Genomic DNA, 13,445 nt, shown 5'->3' on the forward strand with positions numbered 1-13,445 from the left:
GTAAAGGCCGTTTTATGTCCGAAATCGTAATGATCCATGAGCGTTCTGGATATTACTGACTTAGGAACTAGCTTGTATGGTGTACTGCAAGGCACCTATGTAGCTCAATCTGTTTATAGAGGCCCTCGTGCAAGAATAACAATGGACTTAGAATATCGAAGCCATCCAACTTTATAATTAACGAGGCTTGCTCCCCTGGCCCCTCCCCAAGGTAAAATGTATACGAAAATGCATCATAATAATAATTCTTTCACGTGCTAAATTACTACGAATATTGGTTTGGAGTGGTGCTCCCTAAGATTAACCTTATTTTTTATTGGTGCTTAATGTAACAATTACACTTCAATAATACAAGTGATACTGTTGTTAACAAAACTGTAGTTGATCATTCTCGTTGTTTTATTTATTGGTAAACGAGAGAAAATAAATGACCGATGCAAGGTTTTCCTCTATAAAAATCAACTTATTATTGGTAGACCAACATAGAAAAACTACATTTTGCATTCACTTGTTGGTCTCAGATATCAGGACCAGCTGCTTACTGCCTTTGGGTGTAAGTTTGCAAAGTGACACCAGCAAGCAGCCAGAATACATCATGTGTTAACTTCCAGCCAGGAAGCTCCGTAAACATTGCGAGAGAAGCAGCGTTACTGGCGTCAACAAAGGCATGAGGAATGAGCTTCAGGAGGGTAGCTTGTCGCCTTGCTGTGACAGTGGTAATGAGACTGCCAAGGCCGTGTCGTCTGTAGCCCTCGTCCGTCATCAGCTTCCCAATAGCTCCTTCAAAAGAGGTAGCCACCCAGGCAACAGGCAGCTCCTCGTCCCCCGCCACAGGCAGACTGTTCGGGTCCACGGCGGTGTCTTGAGTCACGCCTGAGTCCCGGTACACTCCCACGAAGGGTACATGCTGTGCCAGGCGGCTGAACACTTCCAGGTGACCCATTCCACCATATTTAGCTCTCTGGACCAGACAGTGGACCCCTGCCCTCCCCAGCAGGCACACACGGAACCCTGGACCAACCCTGGAGTAGACATGAGTCATAATAAGTAATAGGTATACCAAGAAACACTAGTTAGATTTGCATTCATTAGATGCAAATACATATACCAATGGGGAAAATTTAGATATTTTCACTTATACAAGTTATTGACGTTAATTTAGGTCCTATAATCATAGATACTGCAATGAAATATAAAAGAAAAAGAATATTTTGTGTTTACGCCAGAAGGCGGAACGAATGATTGGTAGAAGGTGGAAAGAAGAGTATGAGGAATATCATAAATAGGGTGAGGAGTAAATAAGATAAATAGGAGAAGAGTGTATACGAAAGATTGGTAGAAGGTGGAAAGAAGAGTATGAGGAATTAATATCATAAATAGAGTGAGGAGCAGTGGTGGGCACAGTTCCGCTAACCGCTAATTAGCGTAAGTAGTAACAAATGTACGGAAGTGGGGTTAGCCTCAGCGGGGGGGACTGGAAGTGGGGGTTGGGGGTCAGCGGGGGGGTTGCGGAAGAGGGGGTATCTGGACCTCCCCTACCCTACCCCCCCCATCTTTTACCTTTTCGCCAACCCCCCCCCCCAAACCCCCACCCACCCCCACCCCCTCTCGGACTAGCGTACGGAAGCGGGAGGGTGACGGGAGTAGGGGTGCCCAGCAGGGAGGGGGAGGGGGGGGGAAGACGGGAGAGGGGGTACTTGAAGGGTTAAGATAAGATCTTGGGCCCTCGAATGACCACGAGATTATAATCACTGAAAAAGTTAAGGACATTAGGTTCATGACCAGGCTGGAATATGAATTTACTCTCTAAAGCAAGTCCGAAATTCAAATAAAAAATCGTCATTGAACGTAAGACTCGATAAATTATTTAAGTTTTTGCTGGATGTATTGTATCATTATCTTCTAATTTCTCATTTCTCAACTTGTTTCTTCTTATTTCTTTCCTCAACTTATATATATATATATATATATATATATATATATATATATATATATATATATATATATATATATATATATAACCTTCAAGTACCCTCTCCCGTCTCCCCCCCTCCCTCCTGCTGGGCACCCCATTCTGTCACCCTCCTGCTTCCGTACGCTAGTCCGAGAGGGGGAGGGGGTGAAAGGTAAAGATGGGGGGTGGGTAGGGTAGGGGGGGGTCGGGGAGAGGCGGGGTCTAGATACCCATTCTTCCGTAACCCCCTCGCTGACCCCCCCAACCCCCACTTCCAGTCCCCCCCCGCTGAGGCTAACCCCACTTCCGTACATTTGTTACTACTAGCGTAGCTAATTTTTTCGTTAGCTGATTAGCGTTTTGGCTAACTTTGGAAACATTTAGCGGACCAATTAGCTTCCGCTAAATGAAGTTCCTCCTTCGCTAATTTGACTCCACTAAAAGTTCATACAGGTTTGTGTTTGTCCGTTGTGGGCAGACTCAGCACCAGTTGAGCCACGTGGCGCAATAATTCCAGGGCTTCCCTTTTTGGGTAAATTACGCCTTAAAGTAGGGTAATTGGACAATTAGTACGGATTTTTTTGGGGATATTTTTGGGTAGTGCATCTTCCATTTCCGAGTCTTTGAACTCGGGATTTAATAACAAGAATTCGATATTTTCCACCTGACAATAAATAAACACTGCTATTTACTTATTCACTTAATATACCCCTTAGTATTATTTACATTTATGTATTTAAATTGATCCACTATCCCTAGCTGTGTGAGGGAGCAGTCCTGTGTAGTGTGTCATCAAATACCTTATCAGATTTGCAAGTTCATATAGGCATAAATAAAGTGTATGTTGAATTTAATTTGTGTACACCTTTATCTTCATCTGATTTTGGTATGCTATATCTTTCTAGAAAGGTTTATGTCTAAGCTACAAAATATTGAAATTTCAGGTCACTAGGTCTGTTTTTAAGGGTTTTAGAACCAAAATACTAAACCAAAGCTAAATCCATATTAAGAAAAGTTACCGATTAGCGGTTAGCGTTAGCTTTCACTAATTTCTTTATCAGTTTAGCGATTTAGTGTAAGCAAAGCTAACTTTTTAGTTAGTGGATTACCAGTTAGCGAAGCTAACTTTTTGGTTAGCGGTGCCCACCACTGGTGAGGAGTAAATAAGATAGATAGAAGAGTATATAATTATGAAGGTTGTGCATGGCGCTCATGGTGTGGGGACGCCTATCCTCTGTTGATATCCGTGTACTATCGCAAAAGTCGGGGATGTTGTGACACTACGGTCAGAGAGGTCACCAAATCCATTAGGCTGTCCCACACTCGTATAAAGGCGCCCTTATTCGGCGTCCCGAGTGAAATGCAATTCAGGAGAGAATATGGTCTAAAAGAAAGGAGGGAGAGAGGGAGATTGCTAAAGGTTTGACAACTGGAAGAAGTGTCTTTTCGTCTTCGCTGTCTGCTCTGCGGGAGAACCCCACCCGAAGGAGGAACACGATGAACAAAACGAAGGAGACTTTTTCAGTAGACCCGAATACGTAATTGCATTCGCCTGCCGTAGTATGATTATATCTTCGCCTATCTACCCCAAAGGGAGCAGTTCCTTACCTCAAAAAAAGATGCCAGATTATCTGGAAAGCATAATATGGTACAGAAAACTGGGTCTACTATAAAAAGATGTTTTACTTATCCCAATGTAATTCAAAACAAAGTTAATATTATTGAGAACATTTTTCTTCAGTAATCTTTGACACAGATGCGGTATAATAATAAATGAAATTATGAACCTTTGGCTGGACCGCTGTAGAATCTACAACCTGGGGAAAAAATGTTCGTTGTTTTTTGGTCTACCAAAAACTTCTGTATTATCAATTTTAGGCACTTGATACACTAAAGCAATTATTAAATCACGAACACAAACTATACTTGTTCTTATGTATTAATACTGCTTGGCATTCTTTTTTGAGATGGTCTGTAACCAAACCAAAACAAACCTTCTTCTTTTGACCTGTAATGCTTTGTATCGCTTCTTAGGTCCTCCTCCTTACGGTCCTCTCCTCTTCTTATTCACACACTTTGATTTTCAATAGTAGTGTGTTACGTATCTTTCCTCACTGTAATACGCTATTGTATTTCAATTTTCTGTTTGTTGCTGAAGTCAATTGTTTTCATTGTTTTTATGTGCACTTATTCAAGCATTTGTGCCCTTTTTTTCCAGCACTGCATCAGGAACACTTTTGCCAGCTTTACAATTCTTCTTTCTGTTTCCTTTTTGTCTCCATACAGCCCCAACACAGTGCAGATTGCCCCGTTGTCCTCCTCTAGCCTCCTCGCCCACTCCTCCCTGCCCATCACCGTCACCATTTATGTTGCTAACTCCGCTCTCTGCCTCGCGTTGCTGCTACATTCCATAATTAGGTGTACCACTGTTTCTTTCTCCCCTATCCTACAGCTACAGTTCTATTTCCCCCTTTGTTTTGGTAGCTCTCGGTGAGGGTGAGCTCGGCCGCTCAGCCGCTCTTTTCGGCACCGTGCGGGTTTCGGCCTTTTAAATATCTCTTTACCACGAGTTCTATAACACGAGTTCTACTGACTAGATTCTATTCGGTACTTGCCAGATTAAACATTAGTCTTCGTGAAATCTATTTAAAAAAATGGTTCAAGTTATACATGCGGCAGGAGAGTAGAAAAAAAAAGTGAAAATGATGTAAGCTCAGTTGGGAGTATTTAGCTTGTAATAACTGAATGGTAGAGCGTTTCTCACCAATTCACATGAATAAATGATACGATACACACTTGGGATCAATGTCGTGTAGAATATAGGCATAGTGCATCATAACTTATCACGTGAGAGATTGTAGAGGGTGAGAGTCCTCATCGCTTCAACAGGCCCTGGCCGAGTTTTAGTTAAAGTAGCTAGTGATCACTGGCTATTTCTGGAGTTGGCAAATGCTCCCATTATATAATGTACTGTTGTTGCCTTCGTTGCCTTCATACAATGTTGGACATTAGATGTTAAGCGACATGAATGTAGGACAAGAAATGTTAACGCTAGATGTTAAGTGACATAATGTTGGACGTTAAATGTTAAGAAGTCCTTAGCTGCCCGTTGTAGTGCTCATAGACACGGGCGTTTTGAGTTTCACGTTTGTGATCCTGAAGGTAAATGTTATTGTTGACAGGCTTGACCACGTTATATCGTGCGTCCAGCGAGAAGGGTCGTTTCATTGTCCTACCGCCTACACAACGGCGGTAACATTTTGGATAACAGCTGTGAATGATGAATGAGCAAAATTACCACCACCACCAAACTCCTCCTGACGTTAGATAAGAATATGTGAATTTGTTGGATGTGAACTCGTTAGGTGCGAGATCCTACTGTATGTGGGTTGCAGGAGTTGCACACTTCCTCTCATCGTGTACACAAGTCATGATTTATGGATTTATTCTTATGCCGTCGTTCTACACCTGAGCTGTCAAGTGAAATCAACATCAGTTAGTAAAAAACATGAACACTTCCACACATCAAACCTTATGGGCTGTGTGTCTAGATGAGGTTGGTAGACAAAGGTGACACGTGAACACACGTCTATGATGGCGCCCTTTTCCTCCGTGAGCTTCTGCATAAGATCCAGCAGGTAACGAGGAACAGCATGGATGATAAGAATACGGTCCCAGTTGACAAAGGCTGCTGCTCTCAAGGCCTCGAATAGCTGATCCACCTCCTCCTCCGTGCAGAACACCGCGATGTTTTGCTCCTCTGGCTGAAACTGAGAGAGAGAGAGAGAGAGAGAGAGAGAGAGAGAGAGAGAGAGAGAGAGAGAGAGAGAGAGAGAGAGAGAATCTTATATAGATTATGATTATAGTAAATATATTAGACAAATTTTCTTTTCCAATCTGTGCCTAATGGTGTACTGGTTAGCACACCTACTTTTGTTATTTACATTAAAGGAGACGGCTCAAAGGCAACAAAAAGAGTGCAAAAAAAGTCCGCTACTCGCCGCTCTCATATAGACAAAAGTAAAGAGTAGCCAAAAGAGAGGTCAATTTCGGGTGGAGAGGTGTCTTGATACACTCTTCATGAAAAAGGTCAAGTCATAGGCAGGAGGGAATACAGACGAAGGAAGGCTGTTCCAGAGTTTACCAGTAAGGGAGATGCTGGTTAACTCTTTCATAAGGGGTTTGGAGAATATAGGGATGATCATGAGTATGTAGAAAGTCGTGGGCAGCGGGGCCGCGGGAGAGGTGGAGGCATGCAGGTAGCAAGTTCAGAAGAGCAGTCAGCATGAAAATATCGATAAAGATAGAAAGAGAGGCAACATAGCGGCGGAATTTAAGAGGTAGAAGGCTGTCAGGAAGAGGAGGAAAGCTGATGAAACGAAGAGCCTTGGACTCCACTCTGTCCAGAAGAGCTGTGTTAGTGAAGCCCCCCCACATGTGAGATGCATACTCCATACGAGGGCGGACAAGGCCCTTATAGATGGAAAGCATCTGCGCGGGGGAGAAGAACTGGCGGACACGATACAGAACGCCCAACCTCGAGGAAGCTGATTTAGTGAGAGAAGAGATGTGAAGTTTCCAGTTAAGATTTTTAGTTAAGGATAGACCGAGGATGTTTAGTGTTGAAGAAGGTCACAACTGAGTGTTATCGAAGAATAGTGGATAGGTGTTTGGAAGATTTTGTCGAGTTGATAGGTAGAAAAACTGTGTTTTTGAGGCATTGAAGGACACAAGGTTCCTTTTACCGCAATCGGAAATGATAGCAAGGTCTAAGGTTATGCGTTCTGCAGCCTCCAGTCTGGAGTCTTGTAATTCCTGTTGAGAGGGTCTTCTGTTGAAAGAAGTTGAATAATGCAGGGTGGAGTCGTCAGCGTATGTGGGTAGGAGTTTGTTATGGAAAGAATATCATTGATGAATAACGGGAGTAGAGTGGGTGATAGGACAGAGCCCTGTGTAACACCACTGTTGATGGGTTTAAGGGAAGAACAGTGACCGTCTACCACAGCAGAGATAGAACCCCCGGAAAGGAAGCTGGAGATAAAAGGACAGAGAGAAGGATAGAAACCGTAAGAGGGCAGTTTAGAAAGCAAAGACATGTGCCACACCCTAAAAGGCTTTCGATATGTCTAGCGCAATTGCGAAAGTTTCACCGAAACTGCTAAGAGAGGATGGCCAAGAGTCAGTTAGAGAGCAAGAAGATCGCAAGTAGAACACACCTTGCGGAACCCATACTGACGATCAGATAGGTCAGAAGTGGAAAGATGCTTTTGAATCTTCCGGTTAAGGATTGACCCAAAAGCTTTAGATAGACAGGAAAGTAAAGCTATAGGGCTTTAGTTTGAGGGATTGGAACGGTCACCCTTCTTAGACACAGTCTGTATAAAGGCGTACTTTCAGCAGGAAGGAAAGGTAGATGTTGATAGGCAGAGACGAAAGAGTTTGACCAGGCAGGGTGTCAGCACAGAAGGACAGTTTTTATGGGCAATAGGAGGCACTCCATAAGGTCCATAAGCTTTCTGAGAGTTGAGGCCAGAGAGAGCATAGAAAACATAGTTCTTAAAAATCTTTATAACAGGAATAAAGGAGTCAGAGGGGGATGAGTAGGAGGAATATGCCCAGAATCGTCCAGAGTGGAGTTTTTAACAGAAAATTTGAGAGAAGAGTTCAGCCTTAGAGATAGATGAGATGGTGGTGCTGCCGTCAGGGTTAAGGAGAGGAGGGAAAGATGAAGAAGTGAAACTGGAGGAGATGTTTTTGGCAAGGTGCCAGAAGTCCCGGGAAGAGTTAGAAAAAAGCAAGACTTTGACATTTACTGTTGATGAAAGAGGTCTTGGTGCCGAAGAATAGATTTGGCACGATTCCGGGCAGAAATGTAAAGGTCATGGTTAGCAGGATTGCCAAGGATCTGGTACCTTTTGTGAGCTGCCTCTATCTTTGATAGCACGAGAACAAGCGTGATTAAACCGAGGCTTTTTAGCATGAGGAGTAGAGAAAGTACGTGGAATGTATGCCTCCATTCCAGAGACAGTCACCTCTGTGATGCGCTGGGCACACACAGAGGGGTCTCTCTCCTGGAAGCAGTATTCATTCCACGGAAAATCGGAAAAGTGCGCCTTCAGGTCGTCCCACCGAGCTGAAGCAAATGCCAGAAGCTTCGCCTCTTCGGTGGGTCCAGAGGGTGTACAGGAGCGGTAGGACAGGATACAGAAATAAGGTTGTGATCGGAGGAGCCCAACGGAGAAAACAGTTTGGCAGAGTAAGTAAAAGAGTTAGAAGTAAGGAAGAGGTCTACTATTCATATTAGGCCCTATAACATACCGTTTTTGGCAAATATCTTTCAAACGAAGACTGTGATCAGCATGGTGCAATTGAATAGATTGTCCCACACACTCCGCTAATTTTTGACGCTATTGTGCATTGCCAGATGCGGTTAATTTGTGACGTATTTGTGACGTGTATCCACCACCTACCTCCACCACTGGCTTCCCCTACTCCCATCCCTCCCTTTCCCTCCCCTTTCTCCCCCGCACTCTCTCTCTCCCCCCGCCCTCTTTCTTCCCTATACCTCCCTTCTCTCTCTCTCTCTCTTTGTATTTGTTTGTTTGCTTTTTTTCTCTCTGCATTTCTTTGTTTGTTTTTCCTCTCTCTCTCTCTCTCTCTCTCTCTCTCTCTCTCTCTCTCTCTCTCTCTCTCTCTGTGTGTGTATTTGTTTGTTTGCTTTTTTTTCTCTGCATTTGTTTGTTGGTTTTTCCTCTCTCTCTCTCTCTCTCTCTCTCTCTCTCTCTCTCTCTCTCTCTCTCTCTCTCTCTCTCTCTCTCTCTCTCTCTCTCTCTCTCTCTCTCTCTCTTCCACTTACACTGTACAGGAGATAAGAATCCATGCACACGTAGGACTTGAATTAATGGCAGATAAATATAAATTATATCCCGTCTGCACCAGCATCAACAGTGATGAGGAGAATGACCTGTTTGTCGATGATGATGAATATTAAGTAACATATGGTCATTTATTTACATTATTAATCCACACATCATATACTCGCTGTCTATTTTTGTTTGTTATGAATTTGTAACATCTACATGAACCTAAATCAATTGGCAGGCTTTTCCTAAGATCAGAATAAATTATTCATATATTTCTCCAATTTTGTTTCACGTTTTTACTCTGCAATGAATTCCCACTTCAATTCCACACTTACTCCTTTCCGTCCCCTACGCGATTTCCTATAAATGATCGAGCGTCAGCTACGTACTTCATCCTATCATACGCTCAACGTAACCTGTGGGAAGGAGGGTTATATACTCGTACAACTTTCATTAGTTGTATAATTGCCAAACAAACGTCATATAGCACTTAAGCAACATCCAGTTACGCTGGAACAGGAATCAGGGTCGTGTGCATAAAACACCAGACCATACTGAGCATATACTTACGAGTTATCCGCCATTATAGACAAGTCATATGTGTGCATAGCTTCACATCTCATGTAGTACACCGAGAGAGAGAGAGAGAGAGAGAGAGAGAGAGAGAGAGAGAGAGAGAGAGAGAGAGAGAGAGAGAGAGGGAGGGATGGGAGTAGGGGAAGCCAGGGGTGGAGGTAGGTGGTGGATACACGTCACAAATACGTCACGCCTCACCTGTTCGAATGTGTAAGTGGCTCACGCAGGTCTTGCCATCACAGTCAGGAGTAAACGCCATAATTAACCCCATCTGGCAATGCAAAATAGCTTAAAAAATTAGCAGAGTGTGTGAAATAATCTGTGCCAAAGCACCATGCTGATCAGAGTCTTCGTTTGAAAGATATTTGCGAAAAACGGTATGTCATACGGTCTGATATGGATAGTAGTATGTTGGGCCTGTCTCCAAGACGGTCGGGAATACGTGTAGGGTGCTGAACCAACTGCTCTAGATCGCTGAGGAGAGTAAAGAGTAGGTTTGCTCACCAAGCTGGTCAGTGAAAGAGGACGAAAGCCAAAGCTGGTGGTGAACATTAAAATATCCCAAGATGGAGATTTCAGCGAATGGAGAGTGGGTCAAGATGTGCTCCACTTTAGAGTTCAAGTAGTCAAAGAATTTTACATAGTTAGTAGATGAAAGGTGGTGAAGGAAACACGGGCTAGGGGACGAGAGTTTACTCCTGACTAGTTTCGCCTTAGTGGGCTTCTTCAGAGGAATCGTTCCCTAGCCCGTGTTTCCTTCACCACCTTTCATCACTTGTTATAATGTCTACACATAGTTAGTAAAGTTAGGTGAGAGATAAACAGCACAGATGTATTAAGTAATAGAATGACAATGAAGTCTTAGCCAGATGGTGGAAAATTCTGAAGAGTCAAGGTCGTGGGCACGTGAGCAAATGGTATCGTTGCGCGCGTAGACGCAACATTCAGCATTGGATTGAAATTTAGGATAGAGATAGTAGGAGGGAACAGAGTAGAGATTGCTGTCAGTAGCCTCAGAAACCTGTGTTTCGGTGAGGAAGAGAAGGGGAGGTTTGTAGGAAGAGAGATGGTGTTCCACAGAATGAAAATTAGAACGAAGACTTCGAATGTGGCAGAAATTGATAAGAAAGAGGTTCGAGGAGTTATCAAGACACCTCTCAAGTCAGCAGCTGGAAGGGGATTCCTCCCTGAGGGAATTTGTGCCCTTGTCCGCCTTCGTATGGAGTATACATATCATGTGTTGGGGGTCACCACTCGCACAGCTCTCCTGGACAGAGTGGAGTCTAAGGCTCTTCGTCTCATCAGCTCTCCTCCACATACTGATAGTCTTCTACCTCTTAAAGTCTGCCGCCGTGTTGCCTCTCTTTCTATCTTCTATCGATATGTTCATGCTCACTGCTCTTTTGAACTTGCTATCTGCATGCCTCCCCTCCTCCCGCGGCCCCGCTGCACACGACTTTCTACTCATGCTCATCCCTATACTGTCCAAAACCCTTATGCCAGAGGTAACCAGCATCTTCATTCTTTCATCCCTTACACTAGTAAACTCTGGAACAGCCTTCCTTCGTCTGTATTTTCTCCTGCCTTTGACTTGAATTCTTTCAAGAGGAGTGTATCAAGACACCTCTCCTCCCGAAACTGACCTCTCTTTTGGCCGCTCATAACTTTTGTCTCTGTAGGAACAGCGATTAGCGGTCTTTTTTTTTACACCTTTTTTTTGTTGCCCTTGAGCTGTTTCTTCCATGGGGCGAATCCATGGGGCCAGAGTTCGATCCCGCATGCAACGTTGATGCTCAAAGGTGTTCGAAGATCTTCAAACCTTTTGTCTTTAAAGCATCTTCTAGAAAAATGTGTGTGTGTGTGTGTGTGTGTGTGTCCTTACCGTGCCCCAATACACCACAGCGTGCGTGTCGGGGCGCCCCTGCAGGACGTAAAATGTACCGTGCGAGGCGTAGCCGCCGCCGTGCAACGTCAGGTTGTTGTATAGCTGTGGGCAGGGAAGGAAGGGAACTTGTCATTCATCAATATACAGGAGGTATGAAGGTATGAAGGTATGAAGTAGGGGAGGAGGAGGTCGAGAATGTGCAGGTGGCAGGGTTGGCATTTAAACGCCCCCCCCCCCCCAACAACAAAAAAAAAGCCTAAGTGTTTTTTTTTTAATATTTTACATAAAATTTTGTTTTATATCCAATTGATAAATAAGGCCCATATTTGTACATGAAATGAAAAAAAGGGAAATCCATAAAGAGCTTCCGAAAAAATATATATAACATCAAACATATTTTTTTTCTTCATTTTATTTGCTTGTGTTCTAGTTTATGCTTTGACACACCTGACACATCATCACACGACCACCACGCTATAACACGGTTTCATCAAGCCAAACCATACTCGGATACTCCACATTACACCCAGCTATATCACACAGTCACACCATAAATCGCACTTAAATTAGGGCCATCTTACATCGTGACTTTACATCGCCGCTATAGCAAATCGTTTCGCACAAAACCACTTTGTACACATGAAAAACTACTGTTGTCTATTTTATCAACCTTTTCCATTACGAATAAGTCAGGGCTCAATCTTATACTTGCCAATGGCACACAGTTTGCGATAATAGTGTTACTGAAATCGACGCAGCATTCCGAAATTAATATATCAGTAAAGACAGTAGCCACAAAGGGACCAACCTGCCAAAAAGCAGCAACACCAATCTCCAGTTCACCGTTCACGACTGTCGAGTGGTGGGTGCCCGACCACACCTCGCGCTTCTCTCCCTGTCTAGTACGCGTACAGTACAAGTCAGTGGGCGGCCAGGCCCCTAACCCTAACGACCCGTGGGGAGCGCGTACCCCCTGAGAGACCCTTGGCGTACCACCTGGGGTACGCGTACCCCAGGTCAAAAAAGCCTCGTCTAAGCGATAAAACACACACACACACACACACACACACACACACACACACACACACACACAGAGGAAACAACACTACTTTTCTTCTCTCTGACTCTTAACTATAATTTATACTATTTTATATTAGGGTAATTACAAACCGCACCAGGGTGCTCCGCTAAGGACAACTATTAAACAGTGTGATCCTCTCACTCAGGACAAGGAGAGACCGAGGAACTGAGGAGTGCTGAGTGACCGGTAGTCAAGCCTTACCCGTTCATTTCCTGTACAGTACAAGTTAACAACTTGTATCAACAGGACCTAAACAAGTGTCTATCCTTCAGATAACACTTCACATCTTTTGTTTTACTCCTGACTACATTTTAATTGCTTATTTTAACTGATTTAACATATAAATACGAATAATAAACAAACAAAAAACAGGGTTGTTTCCAACCCTGGCAGGTGTGGGATTTTTTTTGAAAAATTGGCACTTTTAGGGTCATTTTGAGACAGATATAGAAAACACTGGGGGACTATAGCCAAGGTCGGTGTGGCGTGCCTGTGGCTCCTTCGTACCCAGAGTTCTCAACTTTTCATTGCCACAACGGCACTTGCGCAGCCAACCCACCCGTCTAGACTCCGCCCACATAAACACGTGGACCCCTCTCTCTCTCTCTCTCTCTCTCTCTCTCTCATACACACATTTTCAACAACCTTATTGGCTTATCTCCGTGTTTTTACTAATCCCACAACTACATATATTTGTATCTTTAATGTTTCAGCGTAGGAGATGATGTGTGTGTGTGTGTGTGTGTGTGTGTGTGTGTGTGAGAGAGAGAGAGAGAGAGAGAGAGAGAGAGAGAGAGAGAGAGAGAGAGAATAATTTTGAAGTGCTGTACCATATAAAAAATAATAAGTGAATATAATCATAGGCTATCTCGTTATATACAGAAGCTCTTGATAGCCTACTATTGAAAAGAAATACTCTCTCTCTCTCTCTCTCTCTCTCTCTCTCTCTCTCTCTCTCTCTCTCTCTCTCTCTCTCTCACACACACACACACACACAATTATTTTGATTCTATTCGGCTTTCCGTATATCCCTTCCATTTACTGTTGGGGAGTTTGTGAACACACACACACACACACACACACACA

This window comes from Eriocheir sinensis, unplaced genomic scaffold (genome assembly GCF_024679095.1).
Source record: "Eriocheir sinensis breed Jianghai 21 unplaced genomic scaffold, ASM2467909v1 Scaffold10, whole genome shotgun sequence".
NCBI classification, from domain to species: Eukaryota; Metazoa; Arthropoda; class Malacostraca; order Decapoda; family Varunidae; genus Eriocheir; species Eriocheir sinensis.